General features: G+C 46.6%; 1 protein-coding gene across 2 annotated transcripts in view; it reads right to left on the minus strand.

Moving 5' to 3' along the window:
* Window positions 1-24,968, minus strand: part of adissp (adipose secreted signaling protein) — a 277,083-nt gene that overhangs the window by 149,272 nt on the left and 102,843 nt on the right. The window lies entirely within an intron of this gene.

The raw sequence follows: 24,968 nt of genomic DNA on the forward strand, positions 1-24,968 counted from the left end.
TCGCCAGAATCCACCACGAGGGGTGGGGGTTACCAAATGTAATCTTATCTTCATTCAGCTGTGGCTCAGTGGGCAGCACCCCCGTCTCGGAGTCAGATGGCTGTGGGTTCAAATCCCACTCCAGGGACGTGAGCGTAGAGATCTAGGCTGACACTTCAGTGCAGTTCTGAGGGAGTGCTGCACTTCCGGAGGTGACGTCTTTCAGATGAGACGTCAAACCGAGGCCCCGTCTGCTCTCAGGTGGACCCATGGCACTATTTCGAAGAAGAGCAGGGGAGTTATCCCCAGTGTCCTGGCCCAATATTTATCCCTCAAATCAACATAACAAAAGACACAGATTATCTGGTCATTATTACGTTGCTGTTAGTGGGAGCTTGCTTGTGCGCAAATTGACTGCCGCGTTTCACACATTACAACAGTGACTACACTTCCAAAAAGTACTTAATTGGTTGTAAATTGCTTTGAGACGTCATGAAAGGTGCTCTATAAATGTAAGTCTTTCTTTTTCTTCAACGTACTCATGCGCCGCACACACGGACAGACTCACACGCGCGATCACGGACATGCGCGCAGTCACACGCGCACACCCCCAGCATCAGTTACTGGATAGCAATCAGGAGTTAGATATATACTTCGTAGAATCACAGAATAATACAGCACAGGAGGCCGCCATTCGGCCCATCATACCTGTGCACGAAAGGTCAAATCTGCAGGGCTATGGGGAAAGAGGGCAGTGGGACTAATTGGATAGTTCTTTAAAAGTGCCGGCACAGGCACGATGGGCCGAATGGTCTCCTTCTGTACCATACAATTCTCGTTGGAACCACAGCTGCTTTTCTCCTCTTTAACTCAGCGGCACTAAAGCCAAGTTTAGGACCCTTACAGACCAGGGATCTGCCCGATCGGCAAGGCTCAGCTACTCAAACGATGGACACATTAAGTTACCTGCACCCTTTCATAGAAACATAGAAAATAGGTGCAGGAGTGGGCCATTCGGCCCTTCGAGCCTGCACCGCCATTCAATGAGTTCATGGCTCATCATGCAACTTCAGTACCCCACTCCCGCTTTCTCTCCATACCCCCTGATCCTGTTAGCCGTAAGGGCCACATTTAACTCCCTCTTGAATATATCCAACGAACTGGACTCCGCAACTTTCTGTGGCAGAGAATTCCACAGATTCACCACACTCTGGGTGAAAAAGCTTCTCCTCATTTCGGTCCTATATGGCTTACCCCTTATCCTTAGACTATGTCCCCTGGTTCTGGACTTCCCCAACATCGGGAACATTCTTCTTGCATCTAACCTGTCCAGTCCAGTCATAATTTTATATGTTTCTATGAGATCCCCTCTCATTCTACTAAATTCCAGAGAGTATAAGTCTAGCTGATCCAGTCTCTCCTCATATGACAGCCCAGCCATCCCGGGGATCAGTCTGGTGAACCTTCGCTGCACTCCCTCAATAGCAAGAACGTCCTTCCTCAGACGAGGAGACCAAAACTGAACACAATATTCCAGGTGAGGCCTCACTAAGGCCCTGTACAACTGCAGTGAGACCTCCCTGCTTCTATATTCAAATCCCCTCGCTATGAAGGCCAACATACCATTTGCCTTCTTCACCGCCTGCTGTACCGCCTTCAGTGACTGATGAACCATGACACCCAGGTCTCGTTGCACCTCCCCTTTTCCTAGTCTGCCGCCATTCAGATAATATTCTGCCTTCGTGTTTTTGCCCCCAAAGTGGATAACCTCACATTTATCCACATTATACTGCATCTGCCATGCATTTGCCCATCACGAAATGTTCATGCAGTCTTGATGAGGTTCTCTCAATTTTCTGACGACCCGTTTCTTATCAGCAGCAAGCAGAGAGAGAGAGACATAGCGCAGGACACACCCAGACCAAGGCCACAGGCTCAAAGTGTTCCCCGCCCTCCGACTGCCAGTGACGGACAACAACTCGAAAGTGATCCATTTGCTCGAGAAATATCTACGGGATGGGAAAAGCGCTCAATAAAGACAAGGGTCTCGGGCGGGGGCGCGGGTGGTAACGGATCAGCGGCCATTTTAGGCAGAGCCTGATATTCAGTTCCACCGCAGTCAATGGAACTAAATATCAGCGAATCATAGAAAATTATCACACAGGAGGAGGCCATTCGGCCCATTATGTCCGTGCCAGTCAAAAAAGAGCTACCCAGCCTAATCCCACCTTCCAGCACTAGGTTCGTAGCCCTGTAGGTTACGGCACTTCAGGTGCACATCCAAGTCCCTTTTAAATGTGGTGAGGGTTTCTGCCTCTACCACCCTTTCAGGCAGTGAGCTCCAGACCCTCACCACCCTCTGGGTGAAGAAATTTTCCATCATCTCCCCTCTAATCCTTCTACTAATTACTCTGTACCCTCTGGGTATTGACCTCTCTGCAACGGGAGACAGGTCCTTTCTATTCAGTCTATTTAGGCCCCTCATAATTTTATCCACCTCAATTAAATCTCCCCTCAGCCTCCTCTGTTCCAAAGAAAACAACCCCAGCTATCCAATCTTTCATAGAATCATAGAGCCAGACTTTCCACATTGTAAAATAGCTCCTTTTTTACATCAACATAACGCCAAAAAAATAAGGCCCAAGTTTCGCCAAAATAATTATAACTTTTGGCGTAGCACATAAATACCTCCGTTTTTAAGGACAGAGCTAAATCTTTGCGCCTTAACAATAACCCCCGTTCTACGCATGCCCAGCACTCGAAGCAAGGCTGGGAACTCAGCATCCAGGGGTATTCAACATTTAGGAAGGACATACAGAAAGGAAACAGAGGTGGGATGGCGTTGCTGGTTAAAGAGGAAATGAATGCAATAGCAAGGAAGGACATTACCGTGGAATCGGTATGGGTGGAATTAAGGAATAGCAAAGGGCAGAAAACGCTAGTGGGAGTTGTGTACAGATTACCAAATAGTAGTAGTGAGGTTGGGGACAGCATCAAACAAGAAATTAGGGATGCGTGCAATAAAGGTACAGCAGTTATCATGGGCGACTTTAATCTACATATTGATTGGGCTAACCAAACTGGTAGCAATACGGTGGAGGAGGATTTCCTGGAGTGTATTAAGGATGGTTTCCTAGACCAATATGTCGAGGAACCAACTAGAGGGCTAGCCATCCTGGACTGGGTGATGCGTAATGAGAAAGGACCAATTAACAACCTTGTTGTGCGAGGCCCCTTGGGGCAGAGTGACCATAATATGGTCGAATTCTTTATTAAGATGGAGAGTGACACAGTTAATTCAGAGACTAGGGTCCTGAACTTAAGGAAAGGTAACTTCGATGGTATGAGACGTGAATTAGCTAGAATAGACTGGCGAGTGATACTTAAAGGGTTGACGGTGGATAGGCAATGGCAAACATTTAAAGATTACATGGATGAACTTCACAATTGTACATCCCCGTCTGGAGTAAAAATAAAACGGGGAAGGTGGCTAATCGTGGCTAACAAGGGAAATTAAGGATAGTGTTAAATCCAAGGAAGAGGCATATAAACTGGCAGAAAAAGCAGCAAACCTGAGGACTGGGAGAATTTTGTAATACAGCAGAGGACAAAGTGTTTAATTAGGAGGGGGAAAATAGAGTACGAGAGGAAGCTTGCTGGTAACATAAAAACTGATTGCAAAATCTTCTATAGATATGTGAAGAGAAAAAGATTAGTGAAAACAAATGTAGGTCCCTTGCAGTCAAATTTAGGTCAATTTATAATGGGGAACAAAGAAATGGCGGACCAGTTAAACAAATACTTTGGTTCTGTCTTCACGAAGGAAGACACGAATAACCTTCCGGAAATACTAAGGGACCGAGGGTCTAGTGGGAAGGAGGAACTGAAGGAAATCCTTATGAGGCGGGAAATTGTGTTCGGGAAATTGATGGGATTGAAGGCCGATAAATCCACTGGGCCTGATAATCTGCATCCCAGAGTATTTAAGGAAGTAGCCCTAGAAATAGTAGATGCATTGATGAACATTTTCCAAAAGTCTATCGACTCTGGATCAGTTCCTATGGACTGGAAGGTAGCTAATGTAACACCACTTTTTAAGAAAGGAGGGAAGAGAGAAAACGGGTAATTATAGACCGGTTAGCCTGACATCATTTGTGGGGAAAATGTTGGAATCAATTATTAAAGATGAAATAGCAGCACATTTGGAAAGCAGTGACGGGATCGGTCCAAGTCAGCATGGATTTATGAAAGGGAAATCATGCTTGACAAATCTGCTAGAATTTTTTGAAAATGTAACTGGTAGAGTGGACAAGGGAGAACCAGTGGATGTGGTGTATTTGGACTTTCAAAGGCTTTTGACAAGGTGCCACACAAGAGATTGGTGTACAAAATTAAAGCACATGGTATTGGGGGTAATGTACTGACGTGGATAGAGAACTGGTTGGCAGACAAGAAGCAGAGAGTCGGGATAAACGGATCCTTTTCAGAATGGCAGGCAGTGACTAGTGGGGTGCCGCAGGGCTCAGTGCTGGGACCCCAGATATTTACAATATACATTAATGATTTGGATGAGGGAATTGAGTGTAATATCTCCAAGTTTGCAGATGACACTAAGCTGGGCAGCGGTGTGAGCTGTGAGGAGGACGCTAAAAGGCTGCAGGGTGACGTGGACAGGTTAGGTGAGTGGGCAAATGCATGGCAGATGCAGTATAATGTGGATAAATGTGAGCTTATTTTCATTGGTGGCAAGAACAGGAAGGCAAAATATTATCTGAATGGTGGCAGATTAGGAAAAGGGGAGGTGTAACGAGACCTGGGTGTCATAGTACATCAGTCATTGAAAGTTGACAGCAGGCGGTGAAGGCAAATGGTATGTTGGCCTTCATAATTAGGGGATTTGAGTATAGGAGCAGGGAGGTCTTACTGCAGTTGCACAGGGCCTTAGTGAGGCCCCACCTGGAATATTGTGTTCAGTTTTGGTCTCCTAATCTGAGGAAGGACATTCTTGCTATTGAGGGAGTGCAGCAAAGCTTCACCAGACTGATTCTTGGGATGGCAGGACTGACATATGTGGAGAGACTGGATCGACCGGGCCTGTATTCACTGGAGTTTAGAAGGATGAGGGGGGGGGGGATCTCATAGAAACATAAAATTCTGACGGGACTGGACAGGTTCGATGCAGGAAGAATGTTCCCGATGTTGGGGAAGTCCAGAACCAGGGGACATAGTCTAAGGATAAGAGGTAGGCCATTTAGGACAGAGATGAGGAGAAACTTCTTCACTCAGAGTTGTTAACCTATGGAATTCCCTACCACAGAGAGTTGTTGATGTCAATTCATTGGATATATTCAAGAGGGAGTTCGATATGGCCCTTACGGCTGAAGGATCAAGGGATATGGAGAGAAAGCAGGAAAGGGGTACTGAGGTGAATGATCAGCCATGATCTTATTGAATGGTGGTGCAGGCTCAAAGGGCCGAATGGCCTACTCCTGCACCTACTTTCTATGTTTCTATTTAGGTTTCCAGGGTAACGCGAGGCACAATTGCAACTCGGCAGAGATTTCAGCCACCGTGTTACAGAAAGATAACATAACAATAAAGTTTAGATACACACAACCTGGGCAAGAGGAATGATTTTGGAAGGAGTGGCCATCTCTAAATGTTGAAGCTGCCAATAGAACTGGCTCGGTGTGAGCAGCAGAACCTCGGATGTTGCCCAGGTCAGGTTGGGATGGTGCGCTGGTTCCTTGGGCTAGAAATAGGATCCCGCCCAAATACGGGCACAGGAGAGATATCAGAAGCTTTACTTCAACCCTGGCTATGGTCCTGTAATGGAGAATTATTCTTTCCCATTCTTGTTCACCAAAGGGTGACATCATCACCATCGTAACGCTGCCTCTGTTGCCATGGCAATTGAACCAGCTGAAGACACAGAATAGAGGGTATTTATCATTCCGATGTAAAATATAGGTTTTGTTCCATCACAAAGCTGTAACTTTTAGCTCCATTTCCCAAGATGACCTCATTGTCGCCGATTTCCATCCGACTGCACCAGGTAAGGCAAGCTTTTTAAAAAGTGGTATTTAGCACTGTCCCTAAAAATATCCTTATTCGGGAAACTTGCAAAAAATGGCATTATCGTTGGGTTTGACCACGAGTGACCTCACAAAAACAGTACTCAAAAATATTGGGCCCCTTTTTTTTTGTTAAGCACGCCGTTACACCACTGGCGAAACTAACAAAATGACCCTAAATTTATTTAGCTCCAAAAAAAAAACGGAGCTAAATCAATCATTACAATGGCGAATTTCAGGCCCATAGAATCAGAGAGGTTTACAGTACAGAAGGCGGCCATTTCAGCCCATCGTGTCTGTGACAGCCGACAAAGAGCTATCCAGCGTAATCTCACTTTCCAACTCTTGGTCCGTAGCCTTGTAGGTTACGGCACTTCAAATGCACTTCCAAGTATCTTTTAAATGTGGCGAGGGTTTCTGCCTCTACCACCCTTTCACGCGGTGAGTTCCAGATGAAGAAATTATCCTCTCATATCTCCTCTAAACCTCCAACCAATTACTTTAAATCTATGTTCCCTGGTTGTTGATCCCTCTGCCAAGGGAAACAGGACCTTCCTATCCAGGCCCCTCATAATATTATACACCTCAATCAGGTCTCCCCTCAGCCTCCTCTGTTCCAAAGAAAACAGACCCAGCATCTCCAATCTTTCCTCAAAACCAAAATTCTCCAGTCCAGGCAACATTCTTGTAAATCGCCTCTGCACCCTTTCCAGTGCAATCACATCTTTCCTGTAATGTGGTGACCAGAACTGCACACAGTACTCCAGCTGTGGCCTAACCAGTATTTTATACAGTTCAAGCACAACATCCTTTCACTTATAAACATAGAAACATAGAAAATAGGTGCAAGAGTAGGCCAGTTGGCCCTTCGAGCCTGCACCACCATTCAATAAGATCATGGCTGATCATTCACCTCAGTACCCCTTTCCCGCTTTCTCTCCATACCCCTTGATCCCTTTAGCCGTAAGGGCCATATCTAACTCCCTCTTAAATATAGCCAATGAACTGGCTTCAACAACTCTCTGCGGTAAGGAATTCCACAGGTTCACAACTCTCTGAGTGAAGAAGTTTCGCCTCATCTCAGTCCTAAATGGCTACCCCTTATCCTTAGATTATATCCCCTGGTTCTGGACTTTCCCAACATTGGGAACATTCTTCCTGCATCTAACCTGTCCAGTCCCGTCAGAATTTTGTACGTTTCTATGAGATCCCCTCTCATCCTTCTAAACTCCAGTGAATACAGGCCCAGTCGATCCAGTCTTTCCTCATATGTCAGTTCTGCCATCCCGGGAATCAGTCTGGTGAAGCTTCGCTGCACTCCCTCAATAGCAAGAACGTCCTTCCTCAGATTAGGAGACCATGTATTCCATGCCTCGACTAATAAAGGCAAGTATTCCATATGCCTTCTTAACCACCTTATCTACCTGGCCTGCTATCCTGCACTCCAAGGTCCCTTTGTTACTCTACACTTCTCAATGTGGTACCATTTAATGTGTATTCCTTTGCCTTGTTAGACCTCCGCAAATGCATTACCTCACACTTATCTGGATTGAATTCCATTTGCCACTATTCTACCCACCTGACCAGTACATTGATATCTTCCTGTAGTCCGCAGCTTTCTTCTTCATTATCAACCGCACAGCCTATTTAAGTGTCATCTGCAAACTTCTTAATCATACCCCCAACATTTAAGTCATTGATATCTACCACAAAAAGCAAGGGACCCAGCACTGAGCCCTGTGGACCCCCCTGGATACAGCCTTCCAGTCACAAAAACACCATCAACCATTACCCTTTGATTCCGCCTCCGAGCCAATTTTGGATCCATTTTGCCCTGGATCCCATGGACTATTACTTTGGTGACCAGTCTGCCATGTGGGATCTTATCAAAAGCTTTGCTAAAATCATCATACGCAATACCCTCATCGACCCTCTTGGTCACCTCCTCGAAAAATTCATCAAGTTAGTCAGACACGACCAATCCACGCTGACTGTCCTCGATTAATCCATGTCTTAATGAAGATTTATCCTGTCCCTCAGGATTTTTTCCAATAATTTTCCCTACCGAGGTTAGGCTGACCGGCCTGTAATTATTCAGTCTATCCCTTTCTCTCTTTTTGAACAAAGGTACAACATTAGCAGTCCTCCAGTTCTCTGGCACCGCACCTGTAGCCAGAGAGGATTTGAAAATGATGGTCAGAGCCTCTGCTATTTCCTCTTTTGCTTCTCTCAACAGCCTGGAATTCATTTCATCCAGGCCTGGGGATTAATCCACTTTTAAAACTGCTAAGCCCCTTAATACTTCCTCTCTCACTATGTTTATCTTGTCGAATATTTCACACCCCTCCTCCCTCAATTCAAAGTCTGCATCGCCGCTCCCTTTTGTGAAAACGGATGCAAAGTATTCATTAAGAATCCTACCCATGTCTTCTGCCTCCACACACAGATTTCCTTTATGGTCTCTAATAGGCCCCACTCTTTCTCTAGTTATCGCCTTGCTCTCAATGCATTTATAAAATATCTTTGGGTTTTCCCTGATTTTACTTGCCAACATTCTTTCATGCTCTCCCTTTGCTTTCCTGATTATCTTTTTTAATTGCACCCCTGCACTTCTTGTACTCCTCTAGAGTTTCTGCAGTATTGAGTTCTCAGTATGTCATAAACTTCCCTTTTTTTCTTTATCTTATCCTGTATGTCCCTTGACATCCAGTCCTGGCAACATCCTCATAAATCTCCTCTGTACCCTCTCTAGTGCAATCACATCTTTCCTGTAATGCGGTGACCAGAACTGCACTGCTATGGGCTAACCAGTGTTTTACACAGTTCAAGCATAACCTCCCTGCTCTTGTATTGTATATCAGACAATGCGTTTAATGGGCAGCCAATCCGATTCTGGCCATTTCACATCATCGCCCGCGACCACTTTCGAGGCCAAGGTTTATTCTCCCTTTCGACACATAGGCACATTCAAGATATTAAGGGAAACACAGAGAGAAACTATTTCTGCTGGTTGAGGAGTCGAGGACTAGGGGGTATAGTCGAAAAATTAGAGCCAGACCTTTCAGGTGTGAATTCAGGGAACACATCTATACACAAACGGTGGTAGAAGTTTGGAACTCTCTTTCGCAAACCGCAAGTGATTCTCGATCAAGCATTAATTTTGAATCTGGGATTGATAGATTTGTGTTAACCAAAGGGATATGGGCCAAAGGATATGGAGTTAGGTCGCTCATATTCAATGATATTGAATGGCGGAACAGACTCGAGGGGCTGAATGGCCTGCTCCTGTTCCTATTTACTGCACCAGACGAGAGGATTTTGCTGAGTCAGCCTGAAACAGGCAGAAACCCAGCTCCGAGCTTTACAGCCTCCAAGTCAAACTACTGAAAACTCTACAGAGGTAAAGTTTAGCAATATAGCAGGGGAGTTATCCCTGGCCAAATTTAGCCCTCAAAAAAGCAACTATTCTGCACCAGCACCATACCAAAGATAACGGACCAGTTAATCTGGTTTTTGGTCGCATTAGTTGGGGACGGGCTGCTGGTCAGAACAACCTGCTTTTATCCAGTCTTTGAGATCTCAAGCATCCCTTTAAACGAGACGAGGGGGTCTTGGTTTAACATCTCCAACAATACAGTGCTCCCTCAGCGTTTCACAGGAGTGGCGGCCTTGATCACAAGCTCAAGTCGCTGGGGCTCGAACACACACAACCTTCTGAGGCAAGAGTTCTGCCAAATGTGTCAAGCTGGCTTAGGGGCCGCATGGAGCAAATGTCAGTAGTGCACACACGTTGTGAGAGAGTGCAAGTGAGAGTCTGTATGAGTGAAGATAGAGTTTGAGAGAGTGCGTGTATACAGGTGAGTCTTAGGGACTCCCTAAGCAAATGCTTTATGCGGAGCTCCGCCGTCCACGGCAAACGAACCAAAGGTGGGCAGCGGAAACGTTACAAGGACACCCTCAAAGCCTGGTAAAGTGCGACACCACTGACACCTGTGAGACCCTGGCCAAAGACCGCCCGAGGTGGAGAAAGTGCATCAGGAAGGGCGTTGAGCTCTTCGAATCTCAACGCCGAGAGCGTGAAGAGGTCAAGCGCAGGCAGCGGAAGGAATGCGCAGCAAACCAGCCCCACCGACCCCTTCCCTCGACGAACGTCTGTCCCACTTGTGACAGGGTCTGTGGCTCTCCTATTGGACTGTTCAGCCATCAGAGAACTCACTTTGGGAGTGGAAGCAAGTCTTCCTCGATTCCAAGGGACTGCCTATGATGATGATGACAGGTGAGGGTGTGAGAGTGAGTGCGTGTGCACACTGCGATATGTGTGCGCACTAGGTCCGTGCAGCAGAGCTGGTCTCCAGTCATCTCAGTTAACCCTTGCCACTGGGCCAAGGCCTAGCTCTGTCAAGCCCGTGGGGTGGCTGGTGTGCAATGGCCACCCCACGTTAAAAAAATCCACACACAGGCATCTTCCGCCCTTCGTGACTGGGACTATCAGGCCCTTCATCGAAACACCTGTGAACTCATCCCTTTTTGGTGTGGAAGCAAGTCATCCTCGATACGAGGGACCGCTTAAGAAGAATGCTCATTCGCAAAGATACGCTCCATGTCTCGGCGGAAACAGCACTCTCACCTCGGATTCAGAAGGTTGACAGTTTGAGCTCACTCAGACGTGAGCACATGCATAAAATTTACATCGAATTTTGCAGCACAGAAAGAAGCCATTCGGCCAGACCAGTTCCACACCAGCCTCCTCACACCTTGCTTCATCTCACCCGATCAAAATAACCTTCGATTCCTTCATCCCTCATGTACTTAGCCAGACTCCCCTTAAATGCAACTATGTCATTCACTCAACTACTCCCTGTGGTGTGGAAATGTATTTTTATCTAAGCTGATACCATACGGTATTTGTGTGCCTTTTGATTAAAATGGAGTCCTGGCCCTTCCAGAACTTTCTGCATTTTAGCAGCCAGCTTATTATGAACAGCTAAACCTGCTGTTAGATGACTGATGGTTATCAGACAGCTAGGAGACAAGTCATGCTGAGACAAGTAACCCCCCATGGTGCTCTCCTATTGTCTACACTACAGGAGTTCCATGTCACCCCACCCTTATCTTCTAGCCATTATCTCTTTCCTTTACCTCATCCATTTGAAGCAAACAGGTAAACTGACCAGGAAATGGGATAATCCTGATACAATACAAGACAGGTGATAGCCCATTACCTATGACTCATGGAGTAATGGCCGTTTGGCTTTCTGATAACCCTGACAAAAGGAAATATCTTGACACCATTTCAGTACCAGGATATAGTAATGAACTCTTTATCTGTATTCACTGACTGTGAGACAGAGCAATACACAGGGAGAGGCCAGAACTTGGGTTTTACTGTATAAATATCTTGTGAAGCTGTACCATTGCGGAGGTGTTCATTTGGCCCTTGACTGAGTGAAACCTACCCCTTGCGAGCAAGTAAATTAAAAGGGAAACTTCCATCGGAGCTGTAAGTGTCGGAGTCATTCTTTTCTGAGGTCGAGATTTCGACAGTGGTAGGTAGCAAGTTTCACATTCTCCCCACTCTCAGCAAAGAAGTTTCTCCTAACATCCTTATTGGTTTTATTAATGACGGTCTTATATTTACGGCCCCCAGTTTTGGACTTCGCCACAAGTGGAAACATTTTCTCGATGGCTACCCTATCGAACTCCTTCATAATGTTAAAGACCTCGGTCAGGTTACCTCTCAGTCTTCTCTTTTTTTTTAAAAAACAAAAGCCTGTTTGGGCTTTCCGGACAGTTGTATAATCCAGGCTGACACTCGAGTGCAGTACTGAGGGTGTGCGACGCTGTCAGAGGGGACACAATTCGGACAAGATGTTAAACTGAAGGCTGTAACAGATCCCTTGGCACTATTTCGAAGAGCAGGGGAATTATCCCCGGTGTCTTTTCTGACATTTATCCATCAATCAACATCACTATAACAGGTTATCGGGTCATTATCACGTTGCTGTTTGTGGGAGCTTGCTGTGCGCAATTGACTGACGTGTTTCCTTCATTACATCAGTGGCTCCACTTCAAAAAGTAACTAGTTAGTGGGGACCACTCGAGGATGTGAAAAGCACTGGATAGATCCAAGTTCTTCTTTCAAGAACACACACACACACACAGCAGCTGGAAATCGGAAATAAAATGGAAAATACTGGAGGCAAGTTAATGTTGTAGGTGTGAAATCCACACTCGAAATATTAACCTGTCTTTTCTCTTTACAGATGTTGACAAACTTCTTGTATATTTACTGCTTGCTCTGTAATTGAAAAAGAATCTTATGGCGAGAAAAAAAATCTTCTTCTGAAAACAGAAACTGGTGACTGCCCTGAGGAATCATCGATTGAACACCTGAGTCGCAATTTTTTAAACACCATTCCGAATGATTATTTGCCTTTATTAGCCGAGGCATAGACTATAGGAGCAGGGAGGTTATGCTTGAACTGTATAAAACACGAGATAGGCCACAGCTGGAGTACTGCGTGCAGTTCTGGTCAGCACGTTACAGGAAAGATGTGATTGCACTAGAGTGGGTACAGAGGAGATTTACGAGGATGTTGCCTGGACTGGAGAATTTTAACCATGAGGAAAGATTGGGTAGGCTGGGGTTGTTTTCTTTGGAACAGAGAAGGCTGAGGGGAGACTTTATTGAGGTGTATAAAATTATGAGGGGCCTGAATAGAGTGACTAGGAAGAAACCATTTCCCTTAGTAGAGGGGTCAACAACCAGGAGGCATAGATTTAAAGTAATTGGTAGGAGGTTTAGAGGGGATTTGAGAGGAAATATTTTCATGCCGAGGTTGGGGGGGAGGTTCTGGAACTCACTGCCTGAAAGGGTGGTAGAGGCAGAAACATTCACCACATTTAAAAAATACTTGGATGTGCACTTAAAGAGCCGTAACCTACAGGGCTATGGACCAAGAGCTGGAAAGTGGGATTAGGCTGGATAGCTCTTTCAAAAGCAAAATACTGCGGGTGCTGGAATCTGGAATAAAAACAGAAAATGCTGGATATCTCAGCAGGTCAGGCAGTATCTGTGGAGAGGAAGCAGAGTTAACATTTCGGGTCGATGACCCTTCGTAGCTCTTTGTCGGCTGGCGCGGACAGGATTAGCCGAAATGGCCTCCTTCCGTGCTGTAAATTTCTATGATTAGCAAGGGGAGCGGGAGCTCCAGGACAGAACTAGAGCATTGGCAATATCGCACCAGCACGAGTTGGCGCAGAGAACGATCGCAGTGCCTGTACGGGTAGGCCCGAGTCAGACCCGACTCTCCACATTCTGGTTACTCAATACCAGTTTGGTGTCGGCCTCGCGTGGTCCCTTTAAGGACCACTGGTTAGGGTGCAACGTAGACCGGGTTTTCCTGAGACCAGCAGCCCAATGTGGCACGGGGGCATGAAACCAGCTTTAGGCCCCCCCCCTCCCAGTTTGCATAAAGTGCCCAGAGCCTAGAGTCCGTTTCACCCCTAGGATTGTCAATGGATGGCGGACCAGTTGAACAAATACTTTGGTTCTGTCTTCACGAAGGAAGACACAAATAACCTTCCGGAAATACTAGGGGACGAGTGTCTAGTGAGGAGGAGGAACTGAAGGAAATCCTTATTAGGCGGGAAATTGTGTAAGGGAAATTGATGGGATTGAAGGCTGATAAATCCCCGGGGCCTGATAGTCTGCATCCCAGAGTACTTAACGAAGTGGCCCGAAAAATAGTGGATGCATTGTTGATCATTTTCCAACAGTCTATCGACTCTGGATCAGTTCTTATGGACTGGAAGGTAGCTAATGTAACACCACTTTTGAGAAAGGAGTGAGAGAGAAAACGGGTAATTATAGACTGATTAGCCTGACATCGGTAGTGGGGAAAATGTTGGAATCAATGATTAAGATGAAATAGCAGCGCATTTGGAAAGCAGTGACAGGATCGGTCCAAGTCAGCATGGATTTATGAAAGGGAAATCATGCTTGACAAATCTTCTGGAATTTTTTGAGGATGTAACTGATAGAGTGGACAAGGGAGAACCAGTGGATGTGGTATATTTGGACTTTCAAAAGGCTTTTGACAAGGTCCCACACAAGAGACTGGTGTGCAAAATTAAAGCACATGGTATTGGGGGTAATGTACTGATGTGGATAGAGAACTGGTTGGCAGACAGGAAGCAGAGAGTCGGGATAAACGGGTCCTTTTCAGAATGGCAGGCAGTGACTAGTGGGGTGCCGCAGGGCTCAGTGCTGGGACCCCAGCTATTTACGATATACATTAATTATTTAGATGAAGGAATTGAGTGTAATATCTCCAAGTTTGCAGATGACACTAAGCTGGGTGGCAGTGTGAGCTGCGAGGAGGATGCTAAGAGACTGCAGGGTAACTTGGACAGGTTAGGTGAGTGGGCAAATGCATGGCAGATAATTGGTGAAATGAGACATGGGTGTCATGGTACATCAGTCATTGAAAGTTGGCATGCAGGTACAGCAGGCGGTGAAGAAGGCAAGTGGCATGTTGGCCTTCATAGCTAAGGGATTTGAGTATAGGAGCAGGGAAGTCTTACTGCAGTTGTACAGGGCCTTGGTGAGGCCTCACCTGGAATATTGCGTTCAGTTTTGGTCTCCTAATCTGCGGAAGGACGTTCTTACTGTTGAGGGAGTGCAGCAAAGGTTCACCAGACTGATTCCCGGGATGGCAGGACTGACATATGAGGAGAGACTGGATCGACTGGGCCTGTATTCACTGGAGTTTAGAAGGATGAGAGGGGATCTCATAGAAACATATCAAATTCTGACGGGACTGGACAGGTTCGATGCAGGAAGAATGTTTCCAATGTTGGGGAAGTCCAGAACCGGGGACATCGTCTAAGGATAAGTGGAAAGCCATTTAGGCCTGAGATGAGGAGAAACTTCTTCACTCAGAGAGTTGTTAACCCGTGGAATTCCCTACCGCAGACAGTTGTTGATGCCAGTTCGTTGGATATATTCAAGGGGGAGTTAGATATGGCCCTTACGGCTAAAGGGATCAAGGGGTATGGAGAGAAGGTAGGGAGGTTATACTGAGGTGAATGATCAGCCATGATCTTATTGAACGGGGTGCAGGCTCGAAGGGCCGAATGGCCTACTCCTGCACCTATCTTCTATGTCTGTGTGTTAGGACCTGGCCGCCATATTGGAAGCTGAGGCCCCACATTTTATGCCTGAAAAACAACGGGTCCTCGCTGTCCTTTCCATCTCCACTAACCTCAGACGGAACTCCCATAACTCAGTAATGACCAGGTCCGTCACACCGACACACATACACACACACATACATATACACATATTTTATATTTATATCGAAAAAAACTGGACAGACCATCAAGATAGTCACTAATAAATCCAATAGGGAATTCAGGAGACACCTCTTTACCCAGAGAGGTTAGAATGTGGAACTCACTACCACAGGGAGTAGTTGAGGCGTAGTTGCATTTAAGAAGTAGATAAATAAAGACGAGGGACAAAAGACGAGGTATTTGTTCATTGGGGTTAGGTGAAGGTTGGTGTGGAGCATAAACATCTGTATGAACCTGTTGGGCTGAATGGCCTGTTTCTGTGCTGTAATTTCCATGTAATAGACCATCCTTCGCTAACCTCTTGGCTCCAATCTCTGCCCCCCATTCACCTGACTAGTTATTGTTCCTTTAAACTGTGTTTTACTTTTCTTCAAATACTCTATCGCTCACTGTTACACATTATATTGAAAACAAGAGTCTTCCACTACAACTCATTCTTCACCAGACTCTCCCTCAGTTTTCTATTCCTGATGAAATCCAAAGGCCTAATATACTTAATTTTCTTAACATTCCCAAACCTACGACCTCCACTTAGAAGGACAAGGGCAGCAGGCGCACGAGAACACTACTGCCTGCAAGTGTCCCTCCAAGTCGCATACAATATATCGGCCGTTCCTTCATAGTTGCTGGGTCAAAATCCGTCTCTATCTCGCAGCACTGTGGGAGCACCAACCACACCACAATCTGCAGCGGCTCACCATCACCTTCTCAAGGGCAATTCGGGATGGGCAATAAATGCTGGTCCTGTCAGCGAAGCTCACTTCCCGAGAATGGATTCAAGAGCCAAGCTTGGCATCGCTAACAGCCTTCCTCAGAAGTCACGTGGTCTTCTCTCCTGCGCCTTGTGCTACGGGCTGGATCTTTACAAGGTTTCTCGATAATTCCTACGGCCAGGGACCCCACACACATCGGGAGTCTGCACCGACTGCTTCTTACAGGGAAGGGAGTTCACTCCTTCACTGTGGATGCTGCCAGCAGGCAGTCTGGATCCAGGGACGATCACCTGAATGGAGGCCACCTTACAAACCTCGCGACTGGGCGTGGATTCCAGACTAGCAAGAAAGAAAGACTTCCATTTGCGCCTTTCACAACCTCAGGAAGTCCTAAATGCTTTACAGCCACTGAAGTACTTTTGGAGTGTAGTCACTGTTGTAATATAGGAAACGCAGCAGCCAATTTGCACACGACAGGCTCCCACAAACAGCAATGTGATAATGACCAGATAATCTGCTTCAGTGATGTTGAGGGATAAATATTGGCCAGGACACCGGGGATAACTCTGCTGCTCTTCTTCAAAATAGTGACGTGACATCTTTTACGTCCACCTGAGAGAGCATCGGGGCCTCGGTTGAACATCTCATCCAAAAGACGGCACCTCCAACAGTGCAGCCCTCCCTCAGCACTGCACTGGAGTGTCAGCCTAGATTTATATGCTCAGTTCCTGGAGTGGGATTTGAACCTACAACCTTCTGACTCAGAAGGCGAGAGTGCTACGATTGACACAAGTGAGCAGCCCATAATTCTACTGTCACCTGGTGGGGGGGAGGGGGGGGGGGGGGGAGAGAAGCGGTGGGGTCACCGAATCACTGAAGACACTTTGTGTATGCGAGCCTCTGCCTCGCTCTGGTGCAATGGAAAGCATCCAGAACCAGTGAGAATAGATTTAGATCCTGGAATGCACAGGCCAGCAATAATATGAACTTATTTAATTCTGACCTTGGAGAGCTTGGCAACACGTTACAATTCAGATGTTATGAAAGGTCAGGCTTTCAACTATCTCTAGAATTCAGCTATACAATCTTAAAATCAACTGCCCCCACGGTCTGAAGCTCACTAAAGACTCGCTTCGGGCGGTAGTGAGGGGTCTGGACAGGTACAGCCTCACGCGGACCACAAGGGGCTTTGATTCTTACACTGAGCGTAGTCATAAGAAATAGGAGCAGGAGTAGGCCATACGGCCCCTCGAGCCTGCTCTAACATTTAATACGATCATTGCTGATCCGATCATGGGCTCACCTCCACTTACCCGCCCGCTCCCCATAACCCTTAATTCCCTTATTGGTTAAAAATCTATCTATCTGTGACTTGAATACATTCAATGAGCTAGCCTCAACTGCTTCCTTGGGCAGAGAATTCCACAGATTCACAATCCTCTGGGAGAAGAAATTCCTTCTCAGCTCGGTTTTAAATTGGCTCCCCCGTATTTTGAGGCTGTACCCGCTAGTACTAGTCTCCCCCATCAGTGGAAACATCCTCTCTACATCCACCTTGTCAAGCCCCCTCATAATCTTATACGTTTCAATAAGATCACCTCTCATTTGCCCAACCGTTTTTTCGGCGCACTGAACAGAGATGCGGCAACTTGGTAGGCTGAAAACGGCGCCAGAAGGATCTCCCCGGATTCTGGCCGTTCTGTTGACTCTCCCGGGGCTTGGCACAGTGTGGCCAGTGGATTGGGGGGGTGCGGAGCTAGGGCCCAGCGTGAAAGAGTGCCGGCAGCTGTCCGCATGCGCATTGGATCGTTTGCGCATGTGCAGCAGCTCCTGCCGATGATGATGATGCATGCTGCAGCGTGGGACCCGATGCGTCCCGCCCCTATTCCGGGCCGAGTGGCCTGCCGCACAGTAACGAGAGAAGCCTGCCTTCTTCTAGAGCACTTGGCTCTTTTGTTGGCTGCCTGCATTATTGCCACTTTATGTCAATATTCTACATATAACTTGAAGACTTGAGGACATTGCCATGCAAAGATTCAGATAGCATTGCCTATTTTGAAATCCATCTCAAAAGTTTTATCGGGGGCTGGGGGGGGGGGGGAAAGAGTTTTGATCCGTTTTTTGTGGGGGGGGTGGAGGGGGGGTTTGAGGGCTTGATTCTGGCAAGGGGTGGGTGGGTGGTGATAACTGTGTAGCCAGTAATTTTAATGAGCTTACTCAAGACTTTCCTTAACCCTGTTGATGAAAATACGTTCCTACATAAGAATCACGAACAGGAGGTACTTCTATTTTTTATTTGGATATTTTGAAAAACTTATTTAAATATGTTTTGTCTCTTTGCTTCTTTTATTTTAGTAGTTTAAGCTTCCATGAATGCTTTTGTTGTATAGTAAATTAACTTTGCGAAGTTTGTCAGTCCTGTATAGCTGCTTGATCCTATTCGCATTCTTTAGTCAAGTCATTAGTACCTACCTGCACTGATTTCTTAACTCTCCACAAGGGTTTTCTGTTTGGCCACAAGTGGCCACATACGCTGGCCTAAGTTAGTTTGGAGTAACTATTAGCTGTCCCAAGTGGCTTAAATGGCCAAAACGGCTTAGGTGGCTGGCTTTGAAAAAAACTAATTAGGATTTTTTTTTTTAGTTTAACTAACTCACTTACACTGGCGCAAATTGAATGTGCAAAATGGGGATTTTTAAGATATTCCAGAAAAATCAAGTTGCTCCAAAAAAAATAGAAAAAGTTAGTTTGCAGGTGCAGCAGGTAATCAGGAAGGCGAATGGAATGTTGGCCTTCATTGCGAGAGGGATGGAGTACAAAAGCAGGGAGGTCCTGCTGCAACTGTATAGGGTATTGGTGAGGCCGCACCTGGAGTACTGCATGCAGTTTTGGTCACCTTACTCAAGGAAGGATATACTAGCTTTGGAGGGGGTACAGAGACGATTCACTAGGCTGATTCCGGAGATGAGGGGGTTACCTTATGATGATAGATTGAGTAGACTGGGTCTTTACTTGTTGGAGTTCAGAAGGATGAGGTGTGATCTTATAAAAACATTTAAAATAATGAAAGGGATAGACAAGGTGGATGTAGAGAGGATGTTTCCACTGGTCGGGGAAACTAGAACTCGGGGGCACAGCCTCAAAATACGGGGGAGCCAATTTAAAACCGAGTTGAGAAGGAATTTCTTCTCCCAGTGGGTTGTGAATCTGTGGAATTCTCTGCCCAAGGAAGCAGTTGAGGCTAGCTCATTGAATGTATTCAAATCACAGATAGATAGATTTTTAACCAATAAGGGAATTAAGGGTTACAGGGAGCGGGCGGGTAAGTGGAGCTGAGTCCATGGCCAGATCAGCCATGATCTTGTTGAATGGCGGAGCAGGCTCGAGGGGCTAGATGGCCAACTCCTGTTCCTAATTCTTATGTTCTTATGTTCTTATAACTCCTGGGCAGTTTTGAGCCCATTCTTCTGAATTCCAAAGAGTTGAGGTCCAACCTACTCAACCTTTCCTCATAAGTCAACTCCCTTAACTCCAGAATCAGCCTAGTGAACCTTCTCTGAACTGCCTCCAAAGCAAGTATATCCTTTCTTAAATGTGGAAACCAAAACTGCATGCAGTATTCCACGTGTGGCCTCACCAATACCCTGTACAACTGTAGCAAGACTTCCCTGCTTTTATACTCCATTCCCTTTGCAATAAAGGCCAAGATTCCATTTCCCTTCCTGATCACTTGCTGTACCTGCATACTAACCTATTGTGTTTCATGCACAAGTACCCCCAGGTCCCGCTGTACTGCAGCACTTTGCAATTTTTCTCTATTTAAGTAATAATTTGCTCTTTGATTTTTTTCTGCCAAAGTACATAACCTCACACTTTCCAACATTATACTCCATCTGACAAATTTTTGCTCACTCACTCAGCCTGTCTATGTCCTTTTGCAGATTTTGTGTGTCCTCCTCACAGCACAGGTTCCACGACCCAAGGTCCCTTCTACCACAGGAGCGTTGGCCGGACCTTGGCCAGGCTGGGACGGCTGCTCCCCATTGGCTCATCGCATCCCCCCACCCCCCCAATCCTACCACGTTGAAACCACAATCTAGAAGCCCACCGAGCTCAAAAAGTGGCCTCCCAACTCCACCAAGCCCCGTTCAGTTAAACTCCTGCACCCTGCAGAAAGGCGATGCACACTTTTGCTGACCTGTTTTGGTCCCCACCTCGAAAGGGGAAAGGGCTCTTCAAATTCCACCCCCCCCGCCCCGCCCGCCACAAATAGCTTATATATCCCTAAAAACCCACTCAAATGCTCTGCCACTCCAGACAGCCATGAGCCCTCAAGGCATAAAGCCACTCTGATACCTGTACGATGACTCGTTTCATTTGTATGCCAGCTTTTGGAGATACGCCCATAGACCCATAAGCACTCTGCGTGGACTCAACATGCAACGGGATTGTTTATCATACAGTCACCGAAAGCCATATCAAATTTTGAACGATAAGGGAGACAAGGATTATGATAGCGCGGGCAGGGAAGTGGAGTTGAGGCCAAGATCAGATCAGCCATGATCTTATTGGAGTTTAGAAGAATAAGAGGTGATCTTATTGAAATGTATAAGATAAAGGGGGCGGGGGGGGGGGGGGGCTTGACAGGGTAGATGCAGAGAGGATGTTTCCCCTCGTGGGGGAATCTAGAACTAGGGGGCATAGTTTCAGAATAAGGAATGGCCTATTTAAAACAGAGTCGAGGAGAAATTTCTTCTCTCCAGAGGGTTGTAAGTCTGTGGAATTCTCTGCCCCAGAGAGCTGTGGAGGCTGGGTCATTGAATATATTTAAGGCAAAGACAGACAGATTTTTGAATGATAAGGGAGTCAAGGGTTATGGGAAGCGGGCAGGGAAGTGGAGTCGAGGCCAAGATCAGATCATCCAGGCTCGAGGGGCCAAATGGTCTCCTCCTGCTCCTATTTCTTATGGTCTTATGTTCAAAGGGGCATGCATAGATCATCACACTCTTCCTAACTGCAAATAGCAGAAAAAGCAAATAACCTGGGAGGCAGACAGGGCTCTAAAGTTTGATCCTAAAAATATTCTTCTCTAAATAGTACCACTGTCTAACTCCGCGTATAACAGTTGGTATCTTGTTTTATTCTCGGGGTGCGGGCACACTGCAAGGTCGCATTTATTGCCCTTCCCTAGTTGCCCCGAGTGGTGGGTCATCTCCTTGAACCCTTTGGTGATGGTGCTCCCACAATGTTGTTGAGCAGGGAATTCCAGGATGCCGACGCGGTGATGATGAAGGAACGGCGATACATGTTCATGTTGGCATGCTCTGTGGCTTGGAGAGGAACTTGAAAGCAATGGCGTTGCCACAACAATGCTGTTCTTGTCCTTCTTGGAGGGGGGGGGGCAAGAGGTTAGAGGGGAGGATTTGCTGCAGAGTAACCTGCAGATCACAGACACTGCAGCCGCATTATGCCAGTGATGGAGGAGGGGGTATTGAGCCTGAGGACAGGGCTGTCCATCAAGCGACCTGCCAAGTCCAAGTTGGCGTTGAGCTTCTTCAGTGTTGATGCAGTTGCTTCCTATCCAGGGGAGTGCCGAGTATTCCATCATCCTCCCAACTGGAGCCTTGTCGACGATGAAAAGGCTTTGGCGGGTCAGGAGGCTAGCTGCTCAGTGCAGAATACCGAGCCTCTGCCCTAGTCTTGGAGTCACATTGGCCATTCATCATAAGCAGTCCTTTGAAATCGAGGAAGACTTGCTCCCACTCTAAAAGTGAGTTCTCAGGTGACTGTACAGTCCAATACGGGAATTACAGTCTCTGTCACAGGTGGGACAGACAGTGCTAGAAGGAAAGGGTGGGTGGGACTGGTTTGCCGCACGCTCTTTCTGCTGTCTGCGTTTGATTTCTGCATGCTCTCGGCAATGAGATTCAAGGTGCTCAGCGCCCTCCCGGATGCACTTCCTCCACTTAGGGCGGTCTTTGGCCAGGGACTCCCAGGTGTCGGTGGGGATGTTGCATTTTATCAGGGAGGCTTTGAGGGTGTCCTTAAAATGTTTCATCTGCTCACCTCGGGCTCGCTTGCCGTGTAAGAACTTCCAAGTAGAGCACTTGCTTTGGGAGTCTTGTGTCAGGCATGCATGCGAACAATGTGGCCCGCCCAACAGAGCTGGTCGAATGTGGTCAGTGCTTCGATGCTGGGGATGTTGGCGCGTCTGTTCTTCCGGTCTCCCTGGCTGTTGATGGCAGTACTGTTAAAGGCGTGATGTCTGAGTTCTCTTGTTTGAGATGTTCACTTGTCTGGCACAAATATTACTCGATCAATAATGTTACCTCCCTTCCACTTCCACCAAAACCATCACCAGCAAGGACCATTAGGATCAAGGTTTGAACTGGGGATGAGCAGAACTGGTCGTCAAGGCTGTAAAGTAATGGCCTGGAAGTGTGGTGAGACCACACTTGGAGCAGAAAAGATGTTTCCTCTGTCTGGGGAGTTTAGAACCAGGATGTCCCAGTTTTGGTCTCTTTACCTAAAGATATACTTGCCACAGAGATAGAGCAACAAAGGTTCACCAGACTGACTCCTGGGATGGGGGAATTGTCCTATGAGGAGAGATTGAGTAGACTAGGCCTATATTCTCTAGCGTTTAGAAGAACGAGAGGTGATCTCATTGAAGCATACAACATTCTTACAGGGCGTGACAGGGTAGAAGCAGGGAAGATGTTTCCTCTGTCTGGGGAGTCTAGAACCAGGGTGTCACAATCTCAGAATAACGGGTCGGTCATTTAGGAGAAGATGGGGAGAAAACTCTTCACTCTGAGTGGTGAATCTTTGGAATTCTCTACCCCATAGGGAGGCTCAGTCTGTAATTTTATTCAAGACCATAATGTGATTTGGGATGTCATGAAGATGTGAAAGCTGCGATATAAATGCAAGTTATTTCTCTCTTGAAACAAAGACTCAACAGTCTCTTACGCCAACTCATTTTTTTTCCAGTTCAGGTTGAACCTCCCTTATCCAGAACTCCCCTCATCCGGAACCATTCCCGGCCACTGGGTGGCGCATGTGCAGAACTCCGACATGAACAAATTGAAGTCCTTCCTCGCTGCAGACTCCTGCAATCGCTGGCCTGACCCAGTGATCCACCGTCCCCGCGCCCCCCCCCCCCTTTCCCGCACCCCCCTCTCTGACGCACTCCCAGCCAGTCCAGATATCCCCTTGCTCAGTACCTGTACCATCCAAATTAATGTGACCACTCCTCGTCCAGAAAAGTCCCTTATCTGGAACAGGCCAGGTCCCAAGGGTTCCAGATAAGGACTGTGGAACTAACACCTCATCTCTTTTCTTCCCTTCCACATACATCTTACAGGCTTCTGGATTTATATTCTTCTCCCTGAGTATCTTCAACCTTGGTAGTGCCCTGCACTGTGGGTCTCCGCCCTTCACCTAATCCATCTCAACAATAATACAACAAACATACACTTCACTTCTGCAATAAGTAGTCAGGAAACAGTGCACTGCAAATGCCCCAGTTTGGTCCTCCAGAGAGATTCATCAGCACGCAGTTGAAATACTGCCAGCTCAAATCAGACCTTCCTTTAATTCTTAAAGGAAGAATTAAGTGAGCACTGCAGAGATTGAGTGTCAACCTTGGCTCAGTAGGTAGCACTCTCACGTCTGAGTCAGAAGGTCATGGGTTCAAGTCCCACTCCTGAAACCGGAGCACGTAATCGGGGCTAACAAGTCCAGTACTACACAGAGAGTGCTGCACTGCCGGAGGTGCCGTCTTTCATTAAACCGAGGACCCATTTGCTCCCTCAGGCGAACATAAAAGATCCCATGGCACTATTGCGAAGAGGAGCAGGGAAGCTGTCCCCAGCATTCTGGTTAATATTTATCCCTCAATCAAGATCAAAAAGACTTGCATTTATAGAGTACCCTTCACAACCAATGAAGTACTTTTGGAATGTAGTCACTGTTGTAATGTGGGAAACATGGCAGCCAATGTGGGCACAGCAAGCTCCCACAAACAGCAATATGATAATGACCAGATAATCTGTTTTTGTTATGTTGAATGAGGGATAAATATTGGTCAGGACACCGGGGATAACTCCCCTGCTCTTCTTCAAAATAGTGCCATGGGATCCTGTACGTCCACCTGAGAGAGCAGACAGGGCCTCGGTTTAACATCTCATCCAAAAGCTGGCACCTCCAACAGTGCAACACTCCCTCAGCACTGGATTTTTGTGCTCAAGTCTCTGGAGTAGGACTTGAATCCACAACCTTCTGACTCAGAGGTGACCCACTGAGCCACTAAAAAAAACAGATCATTTGGTCATGATCAAATTGCAGTTGTTGGGAGCTTGCTGTGCAAAAAAGGCTACTGTGCTGCTACATTACAACAGTTTGACTACATTTCAAAAGTACTGCATTGGTTGTAAAGCACGTTGAGATTTCCTGAGGCACAAAAAGTTACGATATAAACGCAGCTCAGGCAGCATCTGTGGAGAGTGATAAGAGTTAACGTTTCAGGTCGATAGATGACCTTTCATCAGAAATGTTAACCTGTCTTTCTCCCTCAGGCACTGGTGCATCTGTACAAACACTGCACACTTCAAACACGCACTGTTTTAAACCTCCAGCATTCGCAGTTCTCCTGTGCAATCTGTCACAAAAATACTCATTCCTGTTTCACCTGAGAACACACCCTCCAGAGGACTTGTGCACAGTACTAAATACTACGGCGCTGCACTTTTAAGGAGTGCATGTTTAACTCAGTGAGCCACAGGAAGAGAAATTGCAGATTAGTGTAAACACATGCAAGACGAACTGAATTCCAAGAATAACA

Source organism: Pristiophorus japonicus, chromosome 2, assembly GCF_044704955.1.
Source record: "Pristiophorus japonicus isolate sPriJap1 chromosome 2, sPriJap1.hap1, whole genome shotgun sequence".
Lineage (NCBI taxonomy): Eukaryota > Metazoa > Chordata > Chondrichthyes > Pristiophoridae > Pristiophorus > Pristiophorus japonicus.